Here is a 26,086-nt window from a genome sequence, read left to right as displayed (position 1 = left end):
TGCCACCTAAACACTACCTCTGCAACCCAGCCACAGGCCGGTATGCACTCCCACCTGCTGGGCTGCAGGCCTGGCAGAGACCCCTTCAAGGGGTGCTTTCTCTCCTGACAGGTGCCCACTGGCAGGGATGTCTGCATATGTCTTGTGCATCTACATAAGCCATGGGGACATCTGCGATGAGTCGGGGGCTGGCCATATTGGGGAACAGATGATGTCCAGAGCACCTCAGGGACTCCCAAAGAGGGGTGGAACCCCTCCCACATCTTCCTGTCTCATCTCTGGCGGAGCTGCTGCTCCTTTAAGTCCAGAATGGTGGGGGCAGCCCTAGGAGCAAGGTTAGGAGGTCACAGTGGGTGGAGGGGCTTCTCTTAGATTTAGAAGCCTCCCACTCCACTGCCCTGCCCCCTCCAGGAGGGTGTGCTCTGCTTGGGAGGAGGGCACTGAAGGTGGAAGGACCTTCAGCGCCAGTGTCTCAGGGCACCTGTCAGTGTGGAGGGGGTGCATGGGGGGGGGAGCGCTGAGAGTTGCCCCAGGAGGCAGCTCCAGATGGAAGCTGCCTCCTTCCCCTGCCCCCACCCCCTGCCCACTTCTGAGCTGCCTGCCAGAGTGTCCCGAGCTGCCGCTCCATCCCTGGGCTGGCACAGAATATCAATTTGTCTCGTTAAGCTGAAAGTCTGCACTGCACCAAAATCAGAACTGGCTGGGCAGAGGGGCACGGGAAGCAGAGAGCTGAGAGCACCACAGCAGGGCCCCTGCCAGCAGGACCACACTGATAACCCCTTACTCTTCATTGCCTCCACCATCACCCCCCACCCACAAGCCCCATCAAGGGTCCCATTCTATCCCTGGGCCAGATAGAGAGGACTCAATGCAGGGAGGATGCTGAGAAACTAAGGATGCTGAGCACTAGGTAGCCCTGGGTTTCACTGGGCAGGCAAAGCAGGTACCTAGCTAGGGTTCCAGAGCAGCCCAGGACAGCTCTCAGAAAGCCTCTTGCCTCCCACCAACAGCCCAGGACAGGGAGTTCCCACATTGGCCCACTTCTTGGGGGTATGGATGGGGGGACTCCACTGGCCCCTTCCAGGCAGACTTCTAAGTCAACCCCCATTCCAGGGTTGGGCCAGGCCAGGAGTCCCCTTTTCTCCAAGACCTAGAGGCAGCCTCTGTCCCCCAACATAGGACTAAATAAAACTGATCTGAGATGGCTGGGGTGAGGGTGGCAAAGAAGGGCAGAGGGTGAAAGGCATATTGCAGCTCATATGCAGTTGGTCTGAGCAAATGAGTCTGTGTCCTGAATCCCACCATTATTGCTATAACATCATTGGGGGCAACACTCTCCTAGATTACAAAACAAACAGCCCCTCAAGGGACTGGTTATGAACCACCATTTCAACAATAATTATCCTTCCCATGTCCAACACAGTTTACATTTTCAAAGGCCACCTGCCTGCAAAACAGTAAATCCCTTGATCCTCATAACAACTACTGGAGTGGCTGCTGAGCACCCAAGTTACAGATGAGGAAGCTGTGTGTGGCTCAGAGGTTTGTGGTGGCCAGGACAAGGTCCCTCAGCTAGGAAGGAGTAAGCCAAACCTGTGACCCAAGACAGACTCCAAGCCCAGGGCTCTTTCCGTGTGAAGGTCAGCACGGTGTGGGATGGCTGGGAGCCCTCACACTCATCTACTTGGAAGTCCCGAGTCCTACCTGCTCACTGGCCTGTTTGTGGTGGGCTGGGCCTTCACCAACAGACACCAAATTCTCAGGAATTCCTGGGTTTGGGTTCCCAGAATCAAAGGCTAGAATTGGCACCTGGCTAAGCTTCCATCTCCTTGGCATTCCAGGTCTTGCGTACTTCTGTATCCACACCCTAATTTCGGGATACCCACCCCGCTAACTTCTGAGATAGCCCAAATGCTGAATAGCATAGTTTGAAAGTTTTTCCTTGTGCTAGGCCCATGAACTTCTACTCAATCTTCAGAGTCCAACTCAAGTGTCCTTTTCTCAGACAATCTTTCCTGATTCCACCAAGAGAAATAGTTCATGCCTCTGTCCATCCTCTGACCACATCGTATTGTGATGGTCTACACATCGGTCTCTCTCATTGGCCTATGACCACATTAGCTGTCTCCAGAGTACCAGCTCCCAGCATGTGGTAGATGCCATAGTAAAACCTTGAATGAATCCGCTGTTGTGATTTTGATTCGTCAAATGCCAGAACTAGAAGGCCCTTCAAGGACTCCTATGCAATTCTCCTATTTTACAGTTGAGTAAACTGAGGCCTCAAGAAAAGGATGACTTGCCCAAGGTCATCCTTGAGTGTGGAACTTGGTCACAGATATTTGTCCCCTCCCTGCCTCCTGTGCCTCCCCTTCCTGCAGCAGACACACCTGGGGCATCTGGCCTGTCCTTACAGGATATGTTCGGAGGCAGGGCCGACTGGACAGGCAGAGGTGTTGTGAAATCAGACAAATAATGGCGCTAGTGTTGCAACTCCGGGAAGATTGGAAACGACAGGTCAGGGTTACCTACAGGGAAGAGGGGGAGAGAGGCAGGAAGCTGGCCAGGAGGATTACTGATTTGGCTTATGGTGGACATGGAGCGAGGTCAGGGTTGGGGGAAGGCATGAGAAATAAGGCAGGGGTAAGGGGAGAGCCAGCCTAGTTTGATTTTCAGATGGTGTTTAGTTGGCCAGACCATGTTTTCTCCCTTGGAACATATCCTAGAGCAGAGGAGTGTGGGGAGTGGAGAGGGTCAGTCTGCCTAGGGATGGCCAGACAGACCTAGATTCAAATTCCAGGGATGGGGGTGGCAGTTTGACCCAATCTGATGGAGGCAATATGCATAAGGGAGACAGATGAGGTAGGTCCACACAGGTCTGATGGGGGCAGAAACAGATGCCCTCAGAGGCCAGCTGTGTCTTCTCTGTAAGCTGTGGGCTCTCCATTGCTTCCCCTATTGAGGAGAAGGAGGATTGAGGGCTACATCTGCCCTCACCTTGCCCAGCTCAGGGTCTTCTGACACCTGGGCAGGGATTTTAGGGCAGCTCTTGGGTCAGCTGCTGTTACAGAGAGAAGCTAACAGGGCCCCTTAGGGGACAAGAATCTATTTCCAAAGGCTGCTCACATCCCTCACTTGTCTGACCTCCACAAGTCACCCTCGGAGAAAGTGGGCTTCTTCCAATTTTACAGAAGAGAAAATTGAGGCCTGGAGACCTCGAGCGACTTGCAGGGAGTCATAGAGCCAGTGAGGACAAGAGGCAAGGTTAGAAACCAGATCTGTCTCACTCAAGCTCTAGACCCTTCCCTCTGTCCCTGCCTCAAGTTACCCAAATGTGAGGCTCACAGCTCAGGCTCTCCTAAGACCATGGCCTTGAGAGGCCACAGAATGTGTGCCTGGGGGACCACATGGCCTGTTTTGTCCCAAGTCGCTCCTCCACCGTCTGCAGGCCTATCCCCACGCCTACCAAGGCCCCAAACTCTCTCAGCCAACCCAACCTTGGGCTGGGACTTTGTGGCCAGACAGACCTGGATTCAAATTCCAGCTCCTTCATTTACCGGCTATGTGACCTTGGGCAAATGATCCAACCTCCCTGAATCCCAGTTTTCTCATCTGCAAAATGGGGACAATAATACCTATTTGGCAGAGTTGCAAGCTAAAGGAGAAGGCAGCTGTTATTAATAGAAGAAACATGGTGGGGTGGGGGTGAGGGGTAAGATTCTCTGGATATCTCCTGGGAAATGTTGGAGGGTGGGTCTATTTCAGCCCCTCATCCCACTGGGGTATGAGGGCTCTCATATGTCACCTGTTGGGGCTGGTCAGGACTGGTCTCTAGGGCACAAGCAACTCTGCTGAGACTTGAACCCAGGCCCTAATTCCTGGCTCCTCCCCATGGTTCTTACTCCTTCAATAAGGAGGGTACAGGCCTGACTGCTGGCAAACTCCAGCCACCATTCACACTGACATCCGACTGTGTGTCTCATATGATATGAGCTTCACAACATCCTGGGAGGTAGGTCCTATTTTTATCCCCATTTTACAGATGAGGAAACCGAGGCATAGAGAGGTGAAACAATGTTGCCCAGGGTCATAGAATGAGTAAGGGAACTGGGGCTCAAAACCAGTGCTGCATGAGGCCCCACTCCTAGCCAATAGACTATGTTGTCCAGGGAGCCACATGGAACCTGAATTTCCCACAGCTGCAGGTGTGTCCTCTCACTGGAACAGGTCATAAATCTTCAGCCTGGAGGGCCTATCCTAGCCTTCTAGCTGGCAGGGCAAGTACTTTGTGATGGTTGACCTTGTAACCCCTCTGAGAGTCCAAGAGGCCAGGAACCAGGGCCAATTAGGGAGCTGGCACTTTCTCTCCTGGGAGAGCCTGAGGAGTCAAGAGCTACCCTGGGAGAACTTCCTGGGGGAGGCTGCCTTTTCCAGGTCTCATCTATCCTACCCCTTTTAGTTAATGCCATCTTGTTAACAGGCACTCATACATACTGCCTTCTCCCATCCATCAATCCCAACTCCTCCCATCAGTCTCCCCTGCCTCTTCTCCTGCATCTCCCTCCCATTTATCTACCCCCTGTATTTTAAAGAGCTTCCTCAATCCCTCTAAACCCTTCTTTGGCTCCCCTGTGCCTTCAGCATCAAACCCAAATTCCTTACCATGGATCATGAGGCCCAGATGACTATTTTAGACACCTCCCATTGTCCTCTGTCTGCTTTTCCTACACCAAACCTCCCTTGCTCCTCAGACACACGCTTGCATTTCCATGCCTCTGTTCCTTTGCATGCACCATCCACTCTGTTGGGGGCCACCCCTCACCCCCCACTTTTCTGCCTGGAGCACACCTACTCATCCGTCAAGAGTCAGATCCAGGAACCCCTCTTCCATGAAGCCTTTAATGATTTTCCCTCCATTACCCTTCCCCTCCTAAGAAGAGATTCTTGCAATTGAACTTTTTATATGCATCTGACTTGTACATCAGGCTAGGGGATTCTCTGGGGATAGGGAATAGGTCTCATCTGCCCGTTGTATTGCCAGTACTGGGCACAGAGCCTCAATAAATATTGATTGAACTGATGAGGATAGGTTTGGTGAATGAAAAAACAATTCCCTTGGTAGTTTTAAACTAGTATTTGTATCTCTCTGTGGCTCTGGAAATGTTCTTTGCATTTGCTTGGAAGTCCTGGCTTAATTTCCTGAGCCTGTCAATGAACCAGGCTCACTCTGTATGCCCAGCAAGGGCAGAGGAAAGAAAGAACCTAACTTCACTCTAATACCCAAGACCAGAAATGTCTCAACTGGGATCAGAAGGCCTGAGTCCAGGGTTGGACTTGAGGTGAGTTGAGCACGCAGGGAAGAGCCCCTGTCCCTAAATGCTCCCTCTACAGCCTGACATTTCACCATTACGAATGCATCCCTTTGCATTATTCATTCAGCAAATATATAGTCAGCTCTCATTGAATGTGAGGTTCTGTGCTGGGGTCCCTAGTTAACAGTTGTGTGTGTGTGTGTGTGTGTGTGTGTGTGTGTGTGTGTGTTTTCACTCCTGCTGGAAGGCTGACTCCTTTGAGGAAACAGAGGAAGAGGAAAAAGGAAACAGGGAGTGGGTATGATGAATCCAGGGGAGGAAACCTGACATTTGCTGAGCACCTGCTATGTGCCAGCCACTTAACACATGAGCTGTCATCTAGTCCTCATCACTACCCCAAGAGAATTTGGTGTTATCAGTCCTCATCTTAGAGGGTATGTGTCTTGGTCAGGGGTGCACAGCTGTGTGGCACAGGACCGGGCATTCAAACCACGGTCTGCCACACAGCCTGTGGTCTCTCTGGATGTGTTCCCATTGAGGAGACTGGAAGGACCCAGTAGAGAAAGAGCAATGTCAGAGAGAGAATAGGAGAAGAGGGGGTGACAATTGAGAATGCTGCAAGCTGACTGGCTTGATGGCTGGACACTGCTGGGACTGGAACCAATGGGAAGTTAGGGAATAAAATGTGGCCATCCCAGCTATCCATGTGTCATCAGGGTGGAATGGAGTCCACAGGGGCAACATCAGCTGTCTTTGCCGAATGCTTTCCTGTGTGCCAATGCACAATCTATTAACCCACTGTGTGGAGAGTATCATTCCCATTTTACTGATGAAGAAACTGAGGTCTGGAGAGTGGAGGTGACCAGTACATAGCTAGAGGCAGAATTAGAACTCAGATCTTTCCTGGAAGACTGGCAGAGGTGCAGTGAGAGGTTTCCAAGCAGCCAGGGCTCTTGGAGGAACAGAAGACCTTGCCCTGTCACTCAAGCCCCCTCCCTCTGAGATGCGAAGGGGCTCACCTACTTCAGTCCTCCATTGGACTCAAAGGTGACAAGGGAGTGAGGTTGGGTGACAAGACCTTGGGAGCTGGAACCCAATGGACTCGTGCTAATCCTGTTTCCCCATGACTCTGGGCAAGTCTCTTCATCTCTCTGGCCTCAAGCTCCTTATCTGTAAGATAGGCATACTTCCGACCTCTCTGCCTGCTCCTTTGTTCAACAAGCATCCATCAACACCTAGTATTTGCTGGGTTCTGGGCTATGTGCCGAGGATACAGCGGTAAGCAGAAAAGCCTATGGTGTCTACTCTCGAGATGGTTTAAAGACAGATGTGAAAAGAAATGAACACACAAACCAATGTAATTGTACACAGGGGCATGAGATGAAAGGGCAGAGGCCACGAGCACAGTCCATAGGAGGACATGGCTGCCTCTGGTGGGAGTAGAAGGGGGAATCACAGAAAGGTTTCCCCGAGGGGGTGGTGACTGGGCTAGGGTCTGCAGGCTGAACTGAAGCTCACTAGGTAAACGTGATGTTCCTGGGAAAGGGAATAGCATATGCAAAGGTCCTGAGGCTGGAAAGAGCTTAATAATTCTCAAGGGATTGAAACGAGGCCTGAATGACTAGAGGGGAAGAGTATAGGGAATGAGCAGGAAAGGGGGTGGGAGCATTTTAGACCACATTATAGATTTCTGTCCTTATCCCAGAAATAGGAGGAACCTTCGAAGGGTTTTAAGTATTAAACAGGATGAGGAACATAAAGCCCTTGGTGAGGGGTCTGCCATATGATAGAATTCCACACTGTTGTCAGACAGCCACACCACAGTAACATCACACCTTCCACAGGCAACTCATTTATTCCTCCAACCATGACTGGAGCGGACCCTGCACCGGGCACATGTCAGCAAGCAGGATAGGAGTCCTGCTTGCACAGAGCCACAGACAGGAGGACAAGAACACCCAGTAGATCTTTATGGAGTCCCAAAGGTGCTGGGAGCTGAGGGGAGCTACCTGTCAGAAGGGGAAACTGAGGCCAGGAGAAGTGAAGAAGCCCCTACCCCCCGGGGCCATGGATAATTGAAATGAGAGCTGTGGTCTGAGGACTCTCAATCCAGTGCTCCATTAGACCCCCAGGGTGCCCCTCATGGTAGCCCTGTTTGAGAGCTGCTGAGTAGAAGATGGTATTACTATGAATTATTACAAATAATAGTACTGAGCGGTGGCATTGAGTGAATAATTACTACATGCCATGGAATGTTATTCTAACAACTTTTCATGTCTTGGCTCTTTTAATTCCTACCCTTTACAGTAGTCTGATTATCATCCCCATTTTACAGATGATAAAACTGAGGTACAGAGGGGTCACATAACTTGGCCAAGGTTGTCTTGTTGGTAAGTAGTGCTGGGTTCTGAGCTCAGACATCTTCTTCACTACCCTGCTACAGTCTGGGAAATGCCTGGGCCCTGCCAGGTTGTCCAGCAAGTGGCCAAAGGGAGCAGGGTGGAGGTGGGGTGTGCAGCCAGAGGTGGGGGGCCAAGGGATGTTGGGCAATGCTGACAGAGCCTTGATGGTCTCCTAAGTCAATCCTATGGGGGCTCCCACATTCTCCCCAGAGGGAATTCCCTTTGGGACCTGGTTTATGTGGAATTGTGGCCCACCAGGGCTGGGAGGTGCTGTTGGGGACCCTTTGTCAGCCTTACTCTATTTTACAGATGGGAAACCTGAGGTCCAGAGAGGGGCAGCCACCTACTTTGGACACACCACAGCAAGGCAAGGGCTGGGAGGCAAGGGCTGGATCCAGGACAGCCCTTTAACCCTACAAGAAAAGCCCACTGTCACCTTGTGGGACCATCTTGCTTAGAACTCATCTTCATCAAATATGGCTCCAAAGAACATCTGCGCAGGGGCCAGAGTTCTCCTTCAAGGAGACCTTGCATCAGTGTGTGTGTCGGGGGGCGGGGGGGGAAGGGGGGAAGGAGGGGCATTCCAGGCCTACTTGTTCCATTCTGCAGGCCTTCTGTGGATGGGACTGCCCTCAAGTCTGGGCCAGCTCTCTCACTACAAGGCCACTGACAGGCTGCCCCAGGGGGTGGGGTGAACACTGGATCAGGAGCCAGCTGGGGTAGGGGATGTCCTGCTCTCTCCCCAGCCTCCTCTCTCCCCAGCCTTTCTCTCTCCCCAGCCTTTCTGCCCTGCCAACCCCACAGACTGATTTGCAAAAATGACATATAAAAAGGATGTGGATGGGTCTTAGCAAAATGAAAGCAACTTCTCAGATATAAGATGCTATTTTGTTTCTGGGGGACATAGCACAATAGAGCAGGGTCTTGGAGATAAAAAAATATACAGGATTGAACCCCTATTCTTCCACTTAGTATTGGGTGGCCTTGGGCTAATCACTTGACCAAGTTGAACCTCAATTTCTACATCTGTGAAGTGGGAATAATAATACCTGCAATTATGAGAGTGTTAGGAGGCTTCAATGAGTAACATGTATGTATGGGGCACATAACACAGTGCCTAGCAAAGTCTGCCCTGCTTCTCCATCTCTGTTCTGCAAAGGTGACAACACCTTTAAGTCATAGCAAATCTGGTCTCTGATTTCAAACAAAATGATAGAGAATGTGAAGATATCATTGGTTCATTTCTTTAGCATTAATTGAGCACCTACTACATGCCCAGCAATGTGGGGACTGCCTCCTAGAGCAGGACTCCATAGGATACTCAGTTGCATAGAAGGAGGGAGGGATGGTTTAGGGAGCCCTGTGAGGTGCCAAGTGGTGGCTCTGCCCTAGATGAGGGGGAGACAGTGTTCCTGCTCAGCACCCTCCCCCTATAGGGGTCTCTCAAACCTCTCAGGACCTCCCCCAAGATTGGTAACCAATTCCTCTGAGACTTGGTCGGGGCTCTCAGCTGCCAGTCCCACAGAGGAGCCCACCCATGAACTCCTGCCTGAAAACCCATCCCCAACTCAGTTTCTAGAATTATCCTGGCTTGAGGCCAGCTGTATGCCTTGGGTATGGGCTCGGAACTCACACACACCTAGGTTCAAATCCAGGCTCCACCACTCACTGGCTGTGTGGCCTTGTATAAGTCACTTCACCTCTCTGAACCTCAGTTTCTCTAGCAGTCAGCTAGAGATAATGTCTACCTTGGAGAGTTGTGCTGAGAATTAACTGAAATGCTACAGTTAGCTCATGTGTTACAGGCACAATTAATGGTAGTTGAAAATGACCCCTGAGTCCCTCTTCTCTCCCTTGAAGTGAGCAGGACCTCAATATCCTATCCTGGAGGCTTGGTGTGGCAGCAGTGTCTCCCAGTGGTGTTCTGGAGTTGCTTGCGTTGACTCAGGAGAGCTGACTGTGCATATTGACGATCTTGTGTTGGTAGCTTGCAATTTGCCAGGGTGGGAGCACTTACCCCCCCCACCCCCCACTTGCCAGAAAACTGGAGAACACTATAAAGTGGGCCCTCATCTCCTGAGAGCCGGTCACTCCAAGCTCACTGCACACCACTGAGCCGTGGGCAGGAGCTCAACGCTGCTGTCTGGAGTCACTGCCTTTTGTGTCCCCAGATTGCTTTTCTGCTCTAGTTTCCTTTGACCTTTTCCTCCCTGCCCACTGCCATTGCTCACCCAGTGCTGGAAACCTGCTCTTGGGTCATCTCGCTTACTCTCCCATCATGGGGCTTGCCTCGGATCACTGGATCACTGCTCTGCCCAAAGGGATTTCAGTGTCAGATGAGGTGACTCTGGTGGGGCACTGCCCTAGAAAACGGATGCCCAATTGCCTTCTCTCTCCCCCCTCCCTCTTTGCCTCCAGCACTCTAGCCACCACCTTTTTACTCAAACTCTCATCCTGAAGGTTCCACAACACCCACTGCCCACGCCTCTGATCTTTCCAATGGCTACTGGCTCATGGCTTTTAGAGACAGGTGGCCCCATTGCAGTCCGGGTCCTGCTCCCTTCCTTCTCCCTGGACAAGCTACTCGGTCTCTTGAAGGCGCCACAATAAGGTCAGTGATCTATATTGGGGCTCTTGTCCTGGGGCAGGCACTCTGCTGACAGCTTACTGGCCAAATCTCATTCTTATTTCCTCATCTGCAAGATGGGGGCAATAACAGCGTCTCCCTCAGGGACCTGTGTAGTGATCCCCAGCAATGGCTTTTGTGAAATTGGCTCTGTTGATTGTAAAGTGCCAGGCTAATACTGCTATTCTGCTTTAAAGGGCAAGACTTGTTTAGATCTACAATTTTTAGATGTGTTTAGAAAAATACGCCACAGACATGTTATTTATAGTCAGCTCCCGTACAGGTTTTTATCATTCCTCGCCTGCTCTGCTAAAAATAACAAATGACAAAGGTCATGTCTGCTCCCACCTATCAGAGGAATTTACAAAGAATAAGGCTTTTGACTCACTGCCTCAGTGACATGAGAATTGCGAGCCATAGCCCCTGGAATTCCTCACTGGGTCCCGCTGGCCCATGCTGAAGAGGTGAGGGGAACTGGGGGAGAGGGGACTACAGGGTCTCGCTGGGCAGGTGAGTCCTGGCCTCAGTCACCTTTTCCCCCAGTCTGGGGAGGGAGGTGATGGTGGGACAACCATAGATGGAAGTCATGAGCTCTGTTCCAGGCTGAGGTGTGGGCCTCAGTTTCCCCATATTCAAAATGAGAGGGGTGGAGTAAATAGGTGCCAAGAGCTTTCTCTGGTCCTAAATGCAAAGATGCTCTAGTCTTATCTCCCTCCCCTCCACCCTGCATCATTGTGGACTCAATGAATATCCCCTGGCCTCTGATAATGACCATAGCCTTGGTGAGGTGAATCATCAGAGCCAATGTCTGTGACAACCTGCCAGGCACATGCCTCTAGGTACCTTTAGGTGGAGTAACTTGCTGTCTTCATGCACCACTCCCTCCCCCAGGAAGGGAACTAGTTGTCCCCTAAGTGAGAGATGAGGGAGTGGACTAAGCCTCAGGGTGAGGTTGCATATGCATGGCCTATAGCCAGGCAGTGACAGCTTCAGAATGTGACCGGGTGCTTGCTTCCTGGGCCTGTGCTCAGTGCCAGGCATTGAGCTGGGCACAGCAGGTAGGAAAACAGACACACCCAGACCTTGCTTTCCCCATCGCCACAGAGGGAGCGATAGTCCCAGCTATGGTAGCCCTCACGCAGTGCAGGGAGTGGCAGTGGATGGACAAGGGCCTGGGGTGGCCTGGAGGAGGATGCCTCCATTTAGCCTCGTGGAGGTTCCAGCGAGGATCTCATTTCTCCTGGTCCTTGCCAGTTGAAAGGTGGATGGGAAAGGCATCCCAGATGGTGGGCACAGTGAGAGTGGAGGTAGGATAGGGTGCAAGTGCCTGGGATGTTTGGGGCAAGGCAGGGCTGGGTGTGGGTGGGAGTCACAGAAAATAATTGGAACCCCACAGCAAGGAGGTTAGCATTTCGACTGTGACCCAGAACCCATGAAACCTAGTCATAATGTTTGCCAGTTCCACATGTACTAGCACATACTTCACATTCTTAAAAAATCTACTCCCTTTTTTGAAAACATATACACCTATTTAGCATCATCTTAAGCATTCATAGCCACGAGAACATAAATTTGATCATAGTTGTATTTTCCTCCTCACACATTACATAAGTACCCAGCTATTAAAATAGAAAGGATGAGCTTGTTCACTCCTCAGAATGGTGGCTAGCTCTACTTTTTGGGAATGGCAGCTGTGGCCTGGGCCCACTGGTGGGTTTGGGCGGCTGATCTAATCTGGGTTATAGAAGGATTTCTTGGCAATTAGAAGGGGTAGGAGAGGCATTCCCGGGGGGTCACCCTTGCCCCTATCACAAAGGTGGGTGGTGCCAGTGTGTCCCCTAGCTGAGCACTGCTCGTCACCCTCCTCCTCGGATCATCAGGTTGTACCTGAGCCCAGGAGAGCTCACTCCTGGATACACTCTTTTCCCAGCCAAGAGCCGCTGCAGCCTGTTCTGACCTCAATGACTAACACACATTCCTGGCCTAGTTAGAAAGCCCCTCGCCTCTCATATTTATAGCCACCTCCCTACTCTGCCTGCACCTCTTCTCAGTCACCCCTGCGCTGCCCCCGCCCTGCTTGTCCTCACTGAGGACTGCAGCAAGGGTTTCATTTCTGGGTGACCAGGGCACATGGCTTCTCCTCCCTGAACCTCACCTGTAAAATGGGAGCCATCAGACCCCCAGGCTGGGCTGGCGGTGGTGAGTTTCAGGGAGATCCTGGTTCTGAAATATGAGTAATGACAAATGTTTGGGGAGCACCAACTAAGTTCCAGGTCCTGTTCTAAGCACTTGGCACATATAAACTGGTTTTAAGCTCAGTTTTTACAGCAACACTATAAGGGATATACAGTTATCATCATGCCCATTTTTCAGAGAAAAAAAAAAAAAGGAAGCACAGAAAGGTTAGGTAACTTGCCCAAGGCCACACAGCTATCTGGGATTCAAACCAGACTAAAGAGTCTGTATCCTTAGCATTATGCTGGCCTTGGCTGAGAGTAGGTCCTCAGCCGTATAGTGGACCTGCCCCCATATGTTCCCGGCCTTTGGGGTCTCCTTTATTAGTTAGGTATATCACTCATTGTCCGTAATCAAGTGGCTGGGGTGTGGTGGTGGCAAATAGTGAAGGCCACGTGCTGGTCTTGGACATTGGCCCCTTCTAGGAAGATAGTGAGGACACAGCTAATGAGGAAACAGAGCAGGAAGGGACTGAGAATCACAGGTGGAACTTTTGTCTGGTACAAGTCTCTCATTCTGAGTGACAATGAGCAAGTGGCTTCTCTTTACAGAGGGGGGTGCTGAGGCCCAGAAAAAGGCAGAGCAGGTGGTGAGAATGGAGCCCTCAGTTCCCACCCCTGCTGCCCTCACGCTTGCATCTCAAAGGGGGAAAATATGCAATTTATTCACATAAAGCTTTTTGGAACGTAGCCACCCTGTCCCATGAATATTCACAGTTATAAATCCAAGGACAAGAAAACTAATATTGTTTGGTGTATGTGGCTCTGTGCCAGGCACTTGTTCATTCAACAAACATTGGCTCAGAAACTTGTTCCACACTGGCTGCCTTAGATGTTTTCTCATTTAGTTCTCAGCAACTCTGCGAGGTAGGCACTATCATTACTAGATGAGGAGCCCGAGGCACAGAGAGGCAGAGTCTCCTGCCCAAGGGTATTCACCTAGCAAGTGTAGCAAGTGGCAGGACTGGGATTGAAGATAGGGCTTTTTGCTCACGCTACAGAGATGCCGATGTGGATGGGCGGGGCACCCCCATGGTGAGGAATTGCCAAGAAGAAGATGTTACCTACTTTGTCTCCGCACACACCTTCCCCTAGCAGCACAGATTTGGCTGCACCTCAATTTTTCAAGCCCCCAACCTGATCCACATGGTCACTCTGACATGGTGCAAAGGAGCAGTTGGGAAAATGTCCCGTTTGCTGCTCTTCCTAAAATCAGTCCTAAGTGATAAAACCCTATTCTCAAACTCGAATGAAGCTGCAAGCCGTGGTTTTAGGATCCTGGAGTAGAAGAGAGGTGTTGGACTGCCTGCCCCAAGCCAGAAAATTGTTGGCCGACCCTGATTTAATTAGCTTTACCTTAGCGTGTTTTAGGGAAGCCTGTAATTAGCTTTGGGGCCCAGAGGTAGAGGCTGGGGTGGGAGTCAGCGCTGGAGCAGGTGATAAAGGGTGGGGGTGGGTGGGGGCTGGTTTTAAGCTCAGAGTCCTGGTCTTGCCAGTTAATGGAGGTTGGGCAAACCCCTTGTTGCCTGTGGAGAGGGGAGGAGAAAAATCCTAAATAAATGCAGAGAAAGAGGTATGAGCTGGAGGAGCTGAGATGGTGCTTTTGCATTTTGACGTGTATTGGACCAAACTATGTGACTTCTTTAGGCAACACATCACCATGGGTTCAGAGGTTGGTGATGAGGCTAAATTGCTACAGGTAAACTCTCTAAGGCCCCTGCACATAGCTATGGAGATCCTCCAATGGTGCCAGGAGCTAAAGCAGGATTTCCCCAACTAATCACAGGGCAAAACCTGTTCCCAGTTCTGAGGAGGAGGTTCCCAGGACAGGGTCTGCACTGAATGGACAGGGAGAGAATGTAGCAGACACGGACAAGCTCTGCCGGAGACCTTTGCCAGCGTCAGACTTCCAAGGGCACCCATATCCCAACCTTGCCCCTCTCTGGCCCCAGCCTCACAGGCGCCACCTTGGTGGGTTTCCTGCCACAGGGAAAGACGAGCCAGTCCCACCTTTCGGGAATTCAGCCTGACCTGCAGGTACCAGAGAAGCACTCATAAATAGTCAAGGGAGGGTGCAGAGCTGACAGGCCATCCTCGAGAATAAGACATGGAACGTGGCACCAGAAAGCCCTTCATTCTCGAACTAGCAACCTGAAAACGTCCACAGACACTAATAAACCTGCAGCAATGGCTGAATGCTAGCGAAGGAGGATGGGCGTTTTAGTCCCTGAGGGCAGTTTGTTCCTGGATCTTGAGTGGTTTGCCTGTAGTAGCTCATTTTTGAGGTGTTTCATGGATGTTGTTAACCCCACCATGTCCAACCAACACAGTGCAGTGTGGAAATTAGATAAAGCCACTGTGGGAACAGAGGTGACACTTCACTCTTCCTAGCCGTATACAGCCCAGGTGCTTGTATTGTGTCACCTGCGACGGAAAGACAAATCCTGAACGCCTTCGGGAATTCAGCCTGTGTGTGAGCAGGGGAGGCAGAGGTGGCCCTGGGATACCCTTGTAAGGAGCATCAGCATTTACTGCTGCCTCTCAGAATGCCTCGGACCATGTTGGTGTTTTCATCTCTTACTCCTACAGTAACTGCTGGGGAGGCAGCATCAGCCCATTTAGGAGGAGGAAACTGAGAGTCAGAGAGAGGAGGTCACTTGCCCAAGGCTACCTAGCCAGAAAGGGAAGAGCTTGGATTTGAACCCAAATCTGTCAATGACCAGAACTAGCTAGTGTCCTACACGTCACAGAGGATTAAATGGGTGGGTATGAGGCAGAAAGTGAATATTAAATTCAGTGTTTGAAATGGATGCTGTGCACCTATAGTGTGCCAGGCCACTGAGATGAAAAGTACACAGTGCCTGCCCTCCAGCTGCTCATGGTGCAGGGTATGTTTTCTGCTGAGCACTACTTGACCAGTCTTCCTTTCCCGGTTCAGTAGTTGACCCTTTTCTGGGCCCCTTGACTGGTTTCTATCCTGCTCCCCACCCCATACAAGGTCTGCAGCCCCAGCCTTGGACTTGGTATTGGTCCCACTGGATGTTAGTAGACCCCCAAGCTTTGCTTCTTCTCAACTACTGTTCTCATCCTCTTCATCATAACAATCCTCTGGGTGGGGCCCAGAGAGGTTAACTAGCTGGCTCAAGGTCACACAGCTAACAAGTGGGAGAGCCAGGATTTGAACCCGCATCTGTCTGACTCCGTAGCCTGAGGCCTTCTCTGTGACCCTGTCTTCCCTGAGACCCTCATGCCCTTCTCTTTTTCAGCTCTCAGGTTATCCCATGGGAAGTTACTTGCTTTGAGCAAAGCCCCTGCGGAAGCCAGTTTTGCACTTGTTAGCTGGAGGGAGATGATGCATTTTGGAAACGACCCAAGAAAAAGACACTTGAAATAACTTTTCTCCATGGCTCTTGCTGCCAAAATGAACTGAACCCTAAACAGGAGCAGGCCTCTGCAGGACTCACATTGATGTCCGTTTGGCTTGGATTTACAGCTGACCAGGCACTTTCCAATTCATTACCTCATAGATCCTCACAGTGGCCCTGGATAGGTGTCCTGAACCTCCTTTTACAGATGAGGAAGCGGGAGGCTCAGGAAGGTAATGGGGCTTACTCAAGGTCATGTCCCCAATTGGGGGTGACCTTGGGTAAGTGAAGTTCCCTCCTAGAGCCTCAGGTTCTTCATCTGAAAAGATGGTGATGGTGTTGGCTTCCCACGGCTGCTCTGAGGGTACGGAAGAGAAAACGGTGGAAGGGGCTAGCACAGAACCTGACTCCCGAGAGGTGCTCCTCAGCTGGTATGTGCACTTGACTCTCCAGACAAAACAAAGACCACAAACGTGTAGAGTCAGGGTAAAGAAAGGCCAAGAGTGGAAGGTTCTCAAGCCACCACTAGTGCAAGCAGGCAGGCTGGCTGCTGCGGACAATGAAAACAATCGCTGATTTGTACTGTCTAATCCTCTGCACGTGTTGTCTCATTTCATCCTCATCACAAACTGCAGGAAGTGAATACAATTTTAATCCCCATTTGACAGATGATGAAGTAGAGGTGCAGACAGGTTAAGTAAGAGGGAATCAAAGAGCATTTTTTCAATAGAAAAGAAAACAACAACTCAAATTCTGAGTTTTACAAGCCTATAAATCAGGAATTTTCAACTTTTTCATCTCATGGCATGCATAAACTAATTACTAAAATTCTGTGGCACACCAAAAAAATTTTTTTTGCTAATCTGACAAAAACAAAACAAAACACCATGGCATAAATTTGATCCATTCACACCAGACGGTTGTGTTGGCTGCTACCACTTTTTAAATCTTCACCTGAGGATATGTTTTATTGATTTTAGAGAGGGAGAGGAAGGGTGAGAGAGAGAGAGAAACATTGATTTAAGAAATATCATTTGGCTACTCCGGTACATGCCCTGACCGGGGTGGTCAATCTGGCAACCTAGGTATGTGCCCCAACCAGGAATCAAACCTGTACGGGATGACATTTTAATCAACTGAGCCACCTGACATGAGAGGCTGTTGTCATTTTTGAATTTGACAATCTAAGGGAAAAGAGGTCAGTGCCCCTGTCTAAATAGTCAGGTATTGCATGTTTTTAAAAATTCTTGAGGCACACTGGTTGAAAATCGCTGCTATAAATGAACCCTCTTCCCCCAAAATACCCCTCTAAAATTTATTTCCAGAACACGCTGCCCTCCTCTCCTCAACCGTTCCAGCTCTCATGTAATGGCTTTTTTGACCACAGAGTTCACTGATAGCTCCCTCTTGCAGCTTGAGATTCAGGAGCCCCTTGGAATCCTGGCCCCTCACCTGCTGGGCCAGGGCCAGGAGTGAATCTGTGGCTCTGTGCATTGTGAATCTTTGCTATGGGGGAGACCCCTGCTTTACATTTAGCTGCACCCCTGACACATGGTGCAGATGGCATCTAATTAACAAATATTGTATTTCAAATATGCTACTGGAAGAGCCCCAGGCCGAGGGGGAAATTCCCCTCCCTCACCTAGTTCAAAGTCTGGTCAATTACGCAGGGACTCCCTTGTCACTAGCCACCAGGATTGGGGAGCTAGGAGACTGCTTTTGGCTTCACTAATTGGTCAGACACAGCTGGTCCTAGCACTTCTCTCTGGGTCTCAGTTTCCTTTTCTCTAAAGTGCAGGAGAAAAATAAAAGAAAGCAGGGCTAGATTGGGGTAGAAGCTGCAAACCAGCCACTTGGGAGAGCAGCCAGCTTAAAATACATCTGTTTGTTTTGCTCAGAGCTTAATATAAAATTGAACAAATGCCAATGTTTAAAAATTGGGAGATCGTGCATTAGAATCTAGATTTCCGGTTTCTCTTAAAATATTGGAAGTGCTGCCCACTCTGGGATTGGCCGGAGGTGGGTGAGGCCATAGAGATGGGCAGCTGGTTGGTTACCAGTTCAGCCTTCTCCTCATCTGACTTCATTAAGGGTGGTTCTCGCCTGGATTCAGGAGGTAAGGGATTTACCGTGCCTGGTGAGTCAGGGCCCCTCAGAGAAGAGAGTGGGCTTTCCCACGTATTTAGCAAATACTTGCTATATGCCAAGTGTTGTCTTAAACATACCAGGTATAGTCCTAAGCACTAATCACATGCCAGTACATTACTTAATTCTCATAACAACCTTGTGAGGTGAGTGCCACTGTCACCACTTTACAGAAAGACACAAAAGCACAGAGAAGTTAACTTACTCATCCAAGACCACATGGCTAGTAAGTGGTGGCCTTGGGACTTGAACCCTGGCAGACTGGCTCTGGAATTTGTGCTCTAACCAGCATGATACTACTCATCCTCTTTCTTCTGTTAGTGGCCAGACTTGTGGCTTTGTCCAAGTTTCTATGTCCTGATATGAAAACTAAATATCACCCTTCCCCATTTTTCCTCTCCTAATTGATTACTTTCCTCCCTCATATGTTAATCAACTCCTTACTTCTCTCAACAATTCTGCAAGGTCATCTGTTATCTCCATTTTAAGACAAGGAAAGTGATGCACAGAGAGGTTAAGTGACTTGCCCAAGATCATGCAGAGCCAGGGTGTGATGTAGGCCATCTAGCGTGGAGTCTGTGCTCTTGGCTTTATCTGCCCCTAAACACCCCAACCACCCACCCTTGACATTTATTTCTTCCCTCCTTTATTTTTCTACTTACCCATCCATCCAGCACTCAACTCAGACCGTGTGCTGGGCATGAGGGACAGCTGTAATGTGCACTGAGGCTGGCTGGATCAGGAAAGTGATATCCTCTTGTCAGAAAAGGAGCTGCCCATGACCACTCCCTCTATTGCTGAGGCCAGTGGGAGAACTGGTTTTCAACTAACAGCCCAGGAGAGCTCAGGAGGAAGCAGCAGAGGGAAGGTGGGTGGCCCCTGGCAGCTTCCTGCAGGGCAAGTCCTCAGCAAGGCGCATTGTCAGGGAGACCTCAGCAGCCCCCCACCTCCACCCCCAGACCCACTTTTTACCGCTGGAGTACCAACTGGCCTTTTAGTCTTGGTTCTGCCACTGACATTATATGGAGCCCTGTACAAGGGGCCTCCCCTTTCTGGGCCTCAATTTCCTCAAATGTAAAATGAGAACATTAGACTACTGGAAGTCACAAACTGGCAGCTCAAAAGCCAGACCCAGCTCAAGGACATATTTTGCTTGAGTATTTGCAGAATGCTTTTTAAAAAAATAAAATTTGGCCCGGCCAGTGTTGCTCAGTAGTTGCTCCTCAATCCATGAACCAAGAGGTCACCAGTTTGATTTCTGGTCAGGGCACATGCTAGGGTTTTGGGCTCGACCCCCCAGTAAGGGGCGTGAAGGAGGCAGCCCATTGATGAGGTTGCTCATTGGCGTTTCTATCTCTCTATCCCTCTCCCTTTCCCTCTCTTTCTAAAAATTAATAAACACATTAAAAATAAATAAATAATGTTTTGTTTTAGAACAATTTTAGATTTACCAAAAAATTGCTAAGAAAAGCACAGAGAGTTCTCATCTACTCCATATACAGTTTCCCCTATTATTAACAGCTTATATTAGTATGGTACATTTGTCACAATTAAATCAATATTGAAATGTTAATATTAAGTATAGTCCATATTTTCTTCAAATTTCCTTGGTTTTTACCTAAAGTCCTCTTTTCTGTTCCAAATACCCCATTATATTTAGTCATCATATCTCTTTAGGTTCCTTTTGGCTGTGAAAGTTTTGCAGAATTAAAAAAAAATTTAATGCCTTAGAAGGAATGTTTTAGGGTACCAGGAATATTCTATAGTTTGATCTGGGTTGTGGTCACATCTACAAATATATGTAAAAATCATTAAGTAATACATTTAAGATTAGAGCACTTTACCCACTTTAATGAATGTGTATCATGTCTCTACAAAAAACAATTGAATGTCTCTCTTCCATTTGCCACAGTCCGCAGCACTCCCTATTACATTCTACCCTGAGTCCATCATTCTTTGATATCATTTGTTTGGCATCTGTAGTCACCATGTGGTGTATAAGTAAGCCACTTCTAGTTCACTCATCTGTAAAATGAATATACTGATATTTTTTACCTGATGAGGCTATAGTGAAGATTAACTGAGATAACATACATAAGTTCTTAGCACAGTGCCCGGTACATAAGTAAGTGTTGAATAAATTGCTCATGTAACATTTATATTATTAAAACAGGTACACGCTCTTATTTCTCCTTAAAGCAAACCCGATTGTCCCCCTTCTCTGACTCCTCTTGTGTTTCCATCCCTCCCTGCTAGGGAAGATCCAAACTCTGAATGCCAGATGGTGAAAGAGACAGAGACAAGCCTGCAGAGAGGGCCTACCTCTACTAATAGAACCAGGAGACCCCGGAGGATAACCCTTAGACCTACCTCAGTGTCCAAGAAACTTTGGTGAAAGTTGGAGTCCCAATCCTTCCCTTCTTAAGGAGCTCCTTGGGGTGCAAGAAGTTCTGCACTTCCGACATCTGCCCTCAAAAGCTGCATTCTGTCTGCATCCTGGCTAAGGATCCCTGGGACAGTGGGGAAGCTGAAGGGCTTTGGGATGGGGCTGTGGGAATCATGGAAGATGGTACCCTCCCACCCTGCTCTCTGTTGGCCCAGCCTCTTGGGGGATGCCAGTTTCCCCTGTGTGATGCCCCAAGATCTGTGCCCAGAAACAATGCAGTTAGTGCTCTAGGGTTCTCAGATGCTTTAGGGGGACCTCTTGCAAGGAGAAACTAAGATCTAGGCAGGATGTGTTGAGAGACAACGAAGACCAATAAAGGCCACTGAGATGGTGAGGGGAGCAGAATGAATAGGGATGGAGATTAGAAGGCCATGCTGGGGCCTGTCCTGCCCTCTGACTTGCTGTGTGGCCACTGGCAAGTCCCTTTCCCTCTCTAAGTCTCCCTTTCTTGATATTAATTATAACAATAGCAATAAAAACAACACCAATAGGTAGTAACAGTGATGATGATGATGATGATGATGATGATGGTGGTGGTGGTGGTGTGGTGATAGTGGCTCCTAATTTAAGTATGAGGTACAGGAAAAGCCCTTTATGTGTTTGCAGCCTAATTTCATCTTTATAAGTATCCCATGAAGTAGGTCAGAGGGCAAGGACTTGTCTAAGACTTCCTAGCTGACAAGTTTACAGTACAGGATTCAAACCCTGGTCTGTATGCTCAAAAGTCTGAGGTGGTCTCCTTTGTAGTTGCATCTGTGAAATGGGCAGGTAGCCTAAAAAGTCTTTTAACTTTCCCTCCAGACTGACCCTGTGGCCTCTGAAAGCCAGTTCCAGTGAGGATGCTCAGAGCCATGGAACACTTACCTGCCCTAAGGGGCTGTGTTTATCATCTCATTTGATCCTCACAACAGCCAAATAAAATAGGTATGGTTATCACCACCTCCATTTTACAGGGTAGGAAACTGAGGCACAGAGAGACCGAGGCAAATGTGCAAAGTTGTACACAGGTGCCAGGATTTGAACCTGGGCAATCTGGCTCCAGAGCTCACGCTCTTGCACACTCTAACAGCCCTCTGGAGGAACGGGCCTCCATAAACTGTGTGGGCCAGAGACTGTTCCCCAGCCGAGCTCCTCTTCAATGCCAAAGGGCCCTGTGAACAGGCCTCACCCTCCACCTTCCCTCCTAGCCCAGAATTCAAAGGCTTGCAGGTCCCTCCCCTTACACTAAGTTGTTTCCATCTCAGCAATCCTGTGCCCTGGAGATCCAGGCCCCTGAGGAGATCAGCCAGTCCAGAGCCATGGGCAGCGCCCAATGAACCCGCCCTCCCATACCTGGGCTTGAGATGGTGGCAAATCCCCCGGTGACCCCGCTGGGTCTCAAGCCACAGACACAAACCCCTATTCTGACCTCTCGGCTCCAGCACCAACAGCCACTGCAGAAGTCTGCATCTGCTGTTACACCCTGTGTGGTAGCCACGGTGCTGGTTGCCTTTTGCTGCCAGCAGGGCTGCCTTCCTTTTTGGCCTTGGGATCAGCGAGGGGGGGAGACTGGGTGGGGAGGGGCAGGGGAGGGGGGCCATGGGCTGGCTTCCGCAGGGCTGTGAGATTGGAGAAACAGTGGCCTCTGCCAAAAGCAGTGTGGGTGGTGGGCAGGCATTCCTGTGTCCCAGTTTCCTCCTGGGCCACTGTTCACTTGACGTTTCTGATCCTATCAGCTGTGCCCTGGCTCTAGCCCTGACTACCTGGAAGTGCTCTTTGTTCTGAGGACTCCCTGTACGCTGGCTAGTGTAGGGTGGCCCTGGGAACGTGAGGAAAGGGCAGTTGCCATGTGTGCATCTGGCAGGACCCAAGAACGGAGGTTTCCAAGGAATCAGGACACATGGGTGTGAACACTGGCAGAGGCCAGGCCAGGAGAGGTGGGGAGGGCCTGGGCCAACAGCCCAGATCTCATCTCCTTCAGGAAGCCTCCCTGGACTACAGGGGAAAATGGCGACAGTCTCCCATCCACCCTGTCTCTTGGCCCCATGACACGCCTTGCTTGTTCCCTTATAACATGCCTGAACAGGCAAAAACCATTTCTTGTTTTCCATGAAGCAGAGCCCACATCCTTTCTCCAACATCGCTGGAGAGGGAGTGTTTCCACACGAGTGGTTTCCCAGCTCCCATATCTTCCTCTTCATTTGCCGATATATGTTTTATTTTAAGCCTTTCAGGGGTGAGGAACTAACCCGACTATTTATTTCATTTTTAAGTGAATTGATATTTTGCTAATCACAACAGCTCCTATTTGACAAATAGTTGAACATCTATGTCGCAAACATACTATTTAGTCAATGTAGCGACTTCCTTTGCTTCCCAGCCTCTCGCTTTTTAAAACCCAGTTTAAGTCACACAGGTGCTAGATGCATATGTCCAAGCTAGTGCAGGGACCACAGTGCTGGCGGTTCCTGTGGGGTGACTGCTGGGTGGTGGTGGGAGGCTCCCCTAAGCATGTTTACCTCTGCTGTCCCTTCATTAAGCAGCATGCTTTAAGCCCGTGGATCTTATGTTCCTGTTTTGTCTCTGCTCTTGGCTTAACTCTGAAAGCTCTCTATGTCTGTGGTGTGTTTGCTCCTAGTAGCAAACTCCCTCTCCTGGGACTTCATAATGTACCCCACCCAGAGGCCTCCTGGTACTTCCTTTATTCAACAAGTGCTAAGCATCCACTGCGTGTCAGGGACTAGGGATACAGAGATCACCAAGACCTGGACTCTGGGCTCAGGGAGATTGTGAACACATTGATTGACACGTGTGCTCAGAGAGGTTAGATCACTTCCTCTGGGTCACACAGGTAGGAGGAAATAGGGCATGAACATTACACTTATTTGAGTCAAAGCCCCAAGCAAACTCTTTCCACTGTCCATACCCCCTTGGGGAGTTTGGGGTTTAGTGGGAGAGATATAACTAAACAACCAAATAAAACTTGTTATGATAGATTCTACAGAGGCACATCTGAAGAGGCCGGACAGAGGATAAAGTGGTTGATTTTCATGGGGGTGGAAGTTACATTGGGGACTGTTCCAGGAGAGGCGAAACCTGAGAAGGGTCTTCTATTCTCTAATTTAAGAAACAGATAACTCATGTTGTTAAAATTGTGTCTAAAATAAGAGTCAAATGGCCTTGAGTGAGGAGTTCTTCATATATAAAATGCCTGAACATGAAGTTCATGAATGGCGCGCCATCTCTCCGCTTTGCACATAACAGGTAATGAGGTCCCCAACCCTGGAGGTAACCAGGAAGAAATTAAAAAGTTACCAGTCAAAGATTCTGGATAAAGCTTTTAGCATGGGGGGGGGGATTGTGGAGGAGTTCGTTGGTTCCTTCGCATAATAAGATCCTGCATGTTTTATTAGTCTTGACCTAGTGAAAGGAAGGCAGGTCCCTTCTTGGTTCTCCCACTGACCTGGGGAGGGGAGCCTTCAACCCCAGGCAGGCCACGGCTGAGGGCAAGACCTGACGGAGCTCAGTGATACCTGGAGCCCAGTAGCCTTTGACTCAGAAGTAACAAATAGTTTTGAGCAAATGCCTACCAGGCTCATGGGTACTGGTTCCCTCAGCAACCCCCATGGGAGCTCCCGAGTCAGGGGCACCTCACCAGTCAGCCTGAGCCACAGGCCTGCACAGAGCAGGGAGCACTTGCCCAGGTCCCACAGCAGCTTCTGGCAGAGTAGGCTTGTGGGTGTGGGAGGTTTCCTCTGCCCTGCCAGATGCTGGACTTCCTGGAGGCCACTCCCCAAAGCCCTACAGAGCTGGCCAGAATCCACTTGGTCCAAGTCCCTTGTCTGCAGGGGAGGAAACTGAGGCCCAGAGAGAGAGAAGAGGGAGAGTGCCTGCTGGGGGGGCCAGCATCACATGAGGCCCTTTATAGACTTCCCTCATCTGTGAGGTGAGAACCATCTCTACTTCGCACATGGGGAAACCGAGACAGAAAAAGTGGCAACATTCACGTAGGATCACAAAGCTCAGACTGGCAGCGTTGGGATTCGAACCCAGCACCTAGTGTGCCTAGTCTGGTGCACTCCGACCAGTTCATAGTGCATTGTCCTCAGTGGTCACTATAGTGTTGGAAATGTAGGTTATCATGCTCTCAGTTCAAGTGATGTGGGAACTTCCAATATTCACGGTTGGGAAGTTTATTTTAAGAATGAGGATCTGGCAAGAAGGGTGGTCTACCACAGACCCCTCAGGGACCCTGGCCAAGCCGGGGGTACTAGGGGGGTGATGGGCTCTGGGTTCCTGTGCACTTCTGGACTTGCTGTGTAGGCAGGGACTCAAGATCTCATTCCAGAATGAAAGCTGAGTGACGGATCAATGATCTGACCACACAAAGAGTGACTGGGGTTCTCCCGTGGTCCTCGGAGTACTCAGCAAGGACATTTCTCCCTTCAAGGTGACATTTCTCCCTTCAAGGCAGGAAGTGGCCCAGGAAGGAAGCTCCTGCTCCTTGTAGACCATTGCTGGGAAGGGCCCTGGTGGCCCCTGACCCACTTGCCCAGTAACAGCCAGCTGCTCACCTGCCTGTCATCTGCCTTTCCTCGTGGCCTTCCCCGTGACCTCCTCGAAGGCTAGGACCCTGGCTCCCCGTATTCCCAGAGTCCAGCACATAACTGGGCTGACAAAGAGCCTGAGTTCAAACCTACTTCCTCTTCGTGTAAGATAATGATCAGAGACCCAGACTGGAGTTTGTAAAGGCCAAGAGTCAATGGGAATCTCTGGAAGCTAAGGAGTCTATGATTTTGAAGAAGGACATTGCTCTTTTGGAAAATGACACAAAATATTCTTTAAGTCTATTTGAGAAATGTCATGAATGAACGGGCAGCCTGTTTAGAATCAGCTTCAAACAACTATGACGGTGTTATGGGTTGAATTGTATCCCTTCCTTTTGTAGAGATATGTGGGGAGCCTGTAAATATGACCTCACTTGGAGGTAGAGTCTTTATAGAGGCAAGCAAGTTAAAATGAGGTCATTAGGGTGGGCTCTGATCCAATGTAACTGGTATCCTTTTAAAGGGGAAATGTGGGCACAGAGACAGACACTCATGGAGAGAAGATGGTGTGAAGGGGGGATGAGGGCAGCACACTCAGAAACCAAGGAACTCCAAAGATTGCCACCAAACCACCAGCAGCTGGGGGAGAGGCCTGGCACAGATTCTCTGCCATGATGCTCAGAAGGAACAAACCCTGCCGAATCCATGATGTTGGATGTCCAGCCTCCTGGACTATGAGACAACATGTGTCTGCTACTTTAAGCCACTCAGTTTGAGGTGCTTTGTTACAGCAGCCTCAGCAAGCAATACGGATGGCAAACTGTCTATTCCCAGTACTTGTGAGAGAGACCGACACGGTCCCAGTGGAAAGGAGCCCGGAGACCCCACAATTTGAGGCTACTGTTCCCATTGGGGCCACCAGGAGAACAGAGGACCACTAAGCAGCGCCTGATATCCTAGGCCCTCTGCTGGACACATCAGGATTTCTCTCCCACTCAATCCTTCCAAAAGCCTCTAAAGCCATGGTCGGCAA

General features: G+C 49.8%; 1 protein-coding gene across 5 annotated transcripts in view; it reads right to left on the bottom strand.

The window, feature by feature from the left end:
- The window catches only part of ATP2B2 (ATPase plasma membrane Ca2+ transporting 2), a 371,353-nt gene that overhangs the window by 182,943 nt on the left and 162,324 nt on the right, over nt 1-26,086 (bottom strand). The window contains exon 1 of one of the 5 annotated variants that reach the window (XM_079795183.1): nt 18,744-18,803. The exons of the other annotated variants lie outside the window; for them this stretch is intronic. The gene's annotated coding sequence lies outside the window, so the exon portion shown is untranslated. Of the gene's footprint in view, nt 1-18,743; nt 18,804-26,086 lie in introns of those variants that run through there. 5 annotated transcript variants of the gene reach the window in all.

The sequence above is a fragment of the Cnephaeus nilssonii genome (assembly GCF_951640355.1).
Source record: "Cnephaeus nilssonii genome assembly, chromosome: 17".
Classification (NCBI taxonomy): domain Eukaryota; kingdom Metazoa; phylum Chordata; class Mammalia; order Chiroptera; family Vespertilionidae; genus Cnephaeus; species Cnephaeus nilssonii.
Note: the sequence above shows the minus strand (reverse complement) of the source record. Positions and strands in the feature narration are given on the sequence as shown.